The sequence below is a fragment of the Triticum dicoccoides genome, chromosome 6B (assembly GCF_002162155.2).
Source record: "Triticum dicoccoides isolate Atlit2015 ecotype Zavitan chromosome 6B, WEW_v2.0, whole genome shotgun sequence".
Taxonomy (NCBI): domain Eukaryota; kingdom Viridiplantae; phylum Streptophyta; class Magnoliopsida; order Poales; family Poaceae; genus Triticum; species Triticum dicoccoides.
In genome coordinates, this window is record NC_041391.1 from 607,605,525 (window position 1) to 607,612,236 (window position 6,712).

Below are 6,712 nucleotides of genomic sequence, written 5' to 3' on the forward strand. Positions count from 1 at the left end.
TCCACCACATGACGATGTCGAACATGGATACTATGATGAGGATGATGAAAGTGACTTCGATCTTGATGATGCAATGAGACATTTTGGTCTTATGGCAAATCTTCGGGGATATATGTCAGGAGGAAAGGAATGGGTCCTTGACAGTGGATGTACCGATCACATGACCAGAGATAAAGACATGTTTCGTGAGCTTGCTGATAATGATAGTCCTCGAAAGTATGTCACCTTCGGTGACAACTCAAAGGGTAAGGTGGTTGGCCTCGGTAAGGTGGCCATCTCACATGATAGCTCCATTCAGAATGTCATGCTCGTTGAATCTCTTGGATACAACTTACTTTCAGTATCTAGACTTGCTGACTTTGGTTTCAATGTCTTATTTACTGAAGTTGATTGCCAAGTGTTTCGTCGAGGCAATCATAAAATGGTCTTTACCGGTATACATAGAGGTGATCTTTACATTGTTGATTTCACTAAAAAGGCCCAACCTAAAACTTGCTTCATTGCTAAATCCTCAAAAGGTTGGTTATGGCATAGACGACTAGGTCACGTTGGCATGAGAAACCTTGACAAGCTTATTAAAGGAAATCATATCCTTGGAGTTAATGATGTCATATTTGATAAGGATAGACTTTGCAGTGCTTGTCAGGCATGTAAACAGGTTGGAGGAAGGCATCCCGTGAAGAACATCATGACCACAAAGAGGCCACTTGAGCTACTTCACATGGATCTCTTTGGTCCCAACTCTTACAAGAGTCTCGGTGGAAATTCTTTTGGTCTATTTATAGTCGATGATTTTTCCAGATTTACCTGGGTCTTCTTTCTCGATGATAAATCGCAGGTTCAGAAGATCTTCAAAAACTTCGCTAGGAAGGCTCAAAATCAGTTTGAAGTGAAGATCAAGAAGGTTCGCAGCGACAACGGAACGGAGTTCAAGAACGCAAATGTGGACACCTTTCTTGACGAAGAAGGGATTTCACACGAGTTCTTGGCTACGTACACACCTCAACAAAATGGAGTTGTTGAGAGGAAGAACCGGACGCTCATCGAAATGGCGAGAATGATGCTTGATGAGTACAAGACGCCGAGGCACTTTTGGGCAGAAGCGGTTGAGACAGCTTGTCATGCAACAAATCGCTTGTATCTTCACAAGCTACTCGGCAAGACGGCATACGAGCTCCTCACCGGTAACAAACCCCAAGTTGTATACTTTCGAGTATTCGGCTCAAAGTGCTACATTCTTGATAAGCACCATCGTTCTAAATTTGCTCCTAAGTCTCATGAAGGTTTCCTGCTAGGTTATGGCTCAAACTCTCACACATACCGTGTCTACAAAAATTTCACCCGAAAGGTTGAAGAGATGGTAGATGTGAAGTTTGATGAATCTAACGGCTCGCAAGTAGAGCAACTGCCAATTGATGTAGGAGACAAAGATCCTTCGGAAGCAATCCAAGACTTGTCTATTGGCAAGGTTCGTCCAACGGAGGTAAAGGAGAGTACCTCGTCCGTCCAAGTGGAAGCTTCTCCTTCACGACAAGGTGAACCAAGAGGTGATATGGAAGCATCCACAAGTGGGACACACCAGGATGAAGGAAACGAGGAAGTGCATCAAGATGAACATCAACAACCTCCTTCTCCACCACGACAAGAGAACGACAATGCCAACAATGAAGAAGGCCAAGAAGAAGAACAAGATGAAGAAGATGTTCAACGAAGATCCAAGCAAAAGATTTCACGAGTTCGAGCAAGAATTGCTAAAGACCATCCCGTCGAGCAAATCTACAATGATATTCAAACTGGGAGAATCACTCGCTCTAAAACTCGTTTAGCTAACTTTTGTGAAAACTATTCTTTCATCTCTAGCATTGAACCTATGAAGGTCGAAGAACCATTGGAAGATCCGGATTGGATAAATGCTATGCATGAAGAGCTACACAACTTTGAGAGGAACCAAGTTTGGACATTGGTTGAGAAGCCCGACAACAACCACAACATCATCGGTACCAAATGGGTGTTTCGCAACAAGCAAGATGAAGATGGACAAGTAGTTCGCAACAAAGCACGTCTCGTCGCCCAAGGCTACACACAAGTCGAAGGTATGGACTATGGTGAGACTTATGCTCCCATTGCTAGACTTGAGTCTATTAGCATCTTACTTGCCTATGCTAATCAGCATGATATCACATTGTACCAAATGGACATTAGAAGTGCTTTTCTAAATGGTGAAATAGAGGAGGAAGTTTATGTTAAACAACCTCCCGGCTTTGTCAATCCTAAGAAACCCAATCATGTTTACAAACTTCACAAAGCTCTTTATGGTCTTAAACAAGCTCCTAGAGCATGGTATAAATGCTTGACCAAGTTCCTTATTGAAAAAGGCTTTGAAATTGGGAAAATTGATTCCACACTCTTTACTAAAAGGGTTAATGGTGAACTATTTGTGTGCCAAATCTATGTTGATGATATTATATTTGGTTCAACTAACCCTCATTTTAGTGAGAAGTTTGGAAAGCTAATGTCGGAGAAGTTTGAGATGTCAATGATGAGTGAACTCAAATTCTTTCTTGGGTTGCAAATCAAGCAAACTAAGGAAGGTACTTTTGTCTCTCAAACAAAGTACACTAAGGACTTATTCAAGAAGTTCAATATGCAAAAATGCAAAGGTATGTCTACACCCATGCCTACTAGTGGACATCTTGATTTGACCAAAGATGGTGAACCGGTTGATCAAAAGGTTTATCGCTCTATGATTGGTTCATTGTTATATCTATGTGCTTCACGTCCCGATATTATGCTAAGTGTGTGCATGTGTGCGCTATATCAAGCTGCTCCTAAAGAATGTCATCTTAAGGCTGTGAAAAGGATAGCGAGATACTCAATCCATACACCAAATTTTGGAATTTGGTATCCTAAGAGGGCCTCTTTCGATCTTGTTGGCTACTCTGACTCAGACTATGCCGGATACAAGGTTGATACAAAGTCCACTTCGGGTACTTGTCAATTTCTTGGTAGATCTCTTGTGTCTTGGTCCTCCAAGAAACAAAACTCGGTATCCTTATCCACCGCCGAAGCGGAATACATTGCCGCTGGTTCATGTTGTGCTCAATTACTTTGGATGACCCAAACTCTTAAAGATTATGGGATTTATGTGAAACATGTTCCATTGCTTTGTGACAGTGAAAGTGCTATCAAAATTGGTCATAATCCTATGCAACATTCTCGAACTAAGCATATTGAAGTTCGTCATCATTTCATTCGAGATCATGTTGCTAAGGGTGACATTGACCTTAAGCATGTTCGCACCGAAAAGCAATTAGTGGATATATTCACTAAACCTCTTGATGAGAAAGTGTTTTGCAGGTTGAGAGGAAAATTGAACAACATTGATGCTTCAAACTTGGAGTAGAAACTCCATTGGATACATGCAAGACATGAGCTTATGACTAATCCTTGATATTTCTCTTATGATGAAAATCATATGTCTTGGATATATTTGTATCTTGCATGCTATCTAACCCATGTAGGTACTTGGTTGAATCAAATTCCATGAGATTGTAATCTACTCCTATCATGAGCAATCTCTACATCACCAAGTCTCCACAAAGGTGGTTGAAGACAAGGGAGCACGAAACCAATCAAACATATCCTTTGACAAATTCTATGTTAAACTTCATGATTGTCATTTTTTTATACACAAGTGCTCTTCCTTGCAAGAACTAACCCATGTAGGTAGATGGACTCAAATTCCAAGTGGTGCTCCAAATTCTTGATAAGCTACATCAACCTCGAGCAACTCACACAAGTTCAACTACATGGACAACACCACCAACCAAGGTATGTTATTCCATCCTAGAGAAGCTTTACTCCAAGTTATGAGCTAAAGCAACTCGACAACATGAGAATACATCAAGATGCTTAAACGAAAAATGGCAACCCCATTTTGAGCTTAAACGATGAGTATGACCTATGATCAAGTGATCTCACTTGACTCCTAAGTCAATATACTCTAACATAGGTGACTTCGTCGCCGACCATCTCTAGATGAAGTTCCCTTGTGTTTTCTTATATGTTTTTGCATTTGATTCATGCATATGTGTTTCCCCTTTCAAAAAAAACTTCATCTAGATTTCTTTTTGTTTGCTCTGCATTTTCTGCATCCAATTCCTTGCATATCATTCAGTAAATTCTTTGCAAATCTTTGTGAGATCTTTCTAGTCTAGTGAGCTGGGGTGACAAGTGTTTTCCCTGCGATGAACTCGGTTACACCAATTTGTTATTTTCGGTACAACCGAACACTTTCGGTACCACCGAAGCATACCACTCGGTGCCACCGATTTCACAACAGGAAAAATAGTTTGCCACTTATTCTGTGTTTCTTCTGATCCAGCTCCACTCAATGAATCTTGTCCTCTACAAGCATCACATTTTTATCATTGCTTTATGTTGTGACTCAAGGATCAAACCCATTCACGTCTAATTCCAGAGAGGGGGAGAGAGATTACATCTTTATCAAGCCCTTCTTGGAAATTGATGTCAAAGGGGGAGAGAGAGATCATATCAAAGCTTATCATTTAGAGAGAGAGATCACATCTCAGAGGGAGAGAGAGAAGATCCTTCAAGGGGAGAGAGAGATCTCCAGGGGGAGAGAATACTAGTAGAAGTAGAAAGTATTTCTCAAGGATCCCAGATGCTTGGTGTTCAAGAGGAGAGATGCCACATGTCTTCTTGAGGGGAAAGGCATGTTCATATGTGCTTATTTGCATTAGCTTGCATTAGCTCTGTTCTTTATATCTTTCAGCTCTGATTTTCTGTTCCCTATCTTATCCCAGTATCCCATGCTAGATTCAGGGGGAGCAAGACATCTAAGGGAAAGAAATCATTTAAATTCATTGCATATCTTTACTCTTGGGGACATGTCTAATCAACTGTAGTACCTAGTACTCACTCTCTACATGTCATCCCAGTCTTGGTATTCTTGTGGTTTCTTCTGTTTGCTCTGGCTAGTAGATGTATCTGTGTTATCTAACCTTGTTTACACAGGTTCATTCCATCCTAAGCCTACTCAAGACTACAAGGTAAGTATATGCATCACAATCATGTGTATGAGGAATTCTTGCTGATGTACATACTGTTTGCAAGAAGGACTCATGGGCATGAAGGTATTTCCTTTAATATTTTCTTGCTCTGATGCATATGGCCAAGATACATGTAACACATTGCCTGCTCTATCATGGTTATGCTCTCACATGCTTCTATATTTCATATTCACATGATTGCATACATGTAGGGGGAGCCTATGATTGTTACATGTCTTTCCAAAGCTTTACTTGCTATTCTTTATATCCTTATATAAAGCTTTGATGTATGTTGTCATCAATTACCAAAAAGGGGGAGATTAAAAGCACAAGTGCTCCCTAGGTGGTTTTGGTAATTAATGTCAACATATCTCTTGTTGGACTAACACTTTTATCTAGTATATTTCAGATAAGTTCAACATTGGAGTGGCATGGACTAAAGGATGTGGCAACTCCTTCAAGATGCTAAGGACAAAGGATTGGCTCAAGCTTCAAGCTCAAGACTCTTCATTTTATATTTTTAGTGATCCAATATCACATTGAGTCTATAGGAAAAGCCAATACTGTCAAGGAGGGATGAGGTGTTGCTTAATGAGCCTCTTGCTTCATGTGCTTTGTGATATGCTCCAAAACCCTCAACCACTTTCTCACATCCACATATGTCCTAAACCTAAAGTCAAACTCGGCCCCACTGATTCTTTCTATCTGGCGCCACCGAGTTTTGATGTCTTAGCCACTGCCACAAACCCTAGGCAAATCGGTCTTACCGATAGGGATCTCGGTCTCACCGAGATGGGATTGTAATCTGTCTGTGTATGCCTATTATCAAAATCGGTCTCACCGAGTTTGAGTAATCGGTACTACCAAGATTACAATGCAAACTCTCTGGTTAACCTATTACCAAAATCGGACCCACCGAGTTTGAGTAATCGGTCCCACCGAGTTTGCCTGACCAACTCTCTGGTTAGCTAATTACCAAAATCGGTCCTACCGAGTTTGTGTAATCGGTCTCACCGAGATTACGTTATGCCCTAACCCTAACCATATCAGTCCTACCGAGTTGCATTTCGGTCCCACCGAAAATCCTAACGGTCACTAGGTTTACTAAATCGGTTTGACCGAGTTTACTGATTCGGTCCCACCGAGTTTGGTAAATTGTGTGTAACGGTTAGATTTTGTGTGGAGGCTATATATACCCCTCGACCTCCTCTTCATTCGTGGAGAGAGCCATCAGACTAAACCTACACTTCCAACTTACCATTTCTGAGAGAGAACCGCCTACTCATGTGTTGAGGCCAAGATATTCCATTCCTACCATATGAATCTTGATCTCTAGCCTTCCCAAGTTGCTTTCCACTCAAATCATCTTTCCACCAGATCCAAATCCTATGAAAGAGAGTTGAGTGTTGGGGAGACTATCATTTGAAGCACAAGAGCAAGGAGTTCATCATCAACGCACCATTTGTTACTTCTTGGAGAGTGGTGTCTCCTAGATTGGCTAGGTGTCACTTGGGAGCCTCCGACAAGATTGTGGAGTTGAACCAAGGAGTTTGTAAGGGCAAGGAGATCACCTACTTCGTGAAGATCTACCACTAGTGAGGCAAGTCCTTCGTGGGTGACGGCCATGGTGGGATAGACAA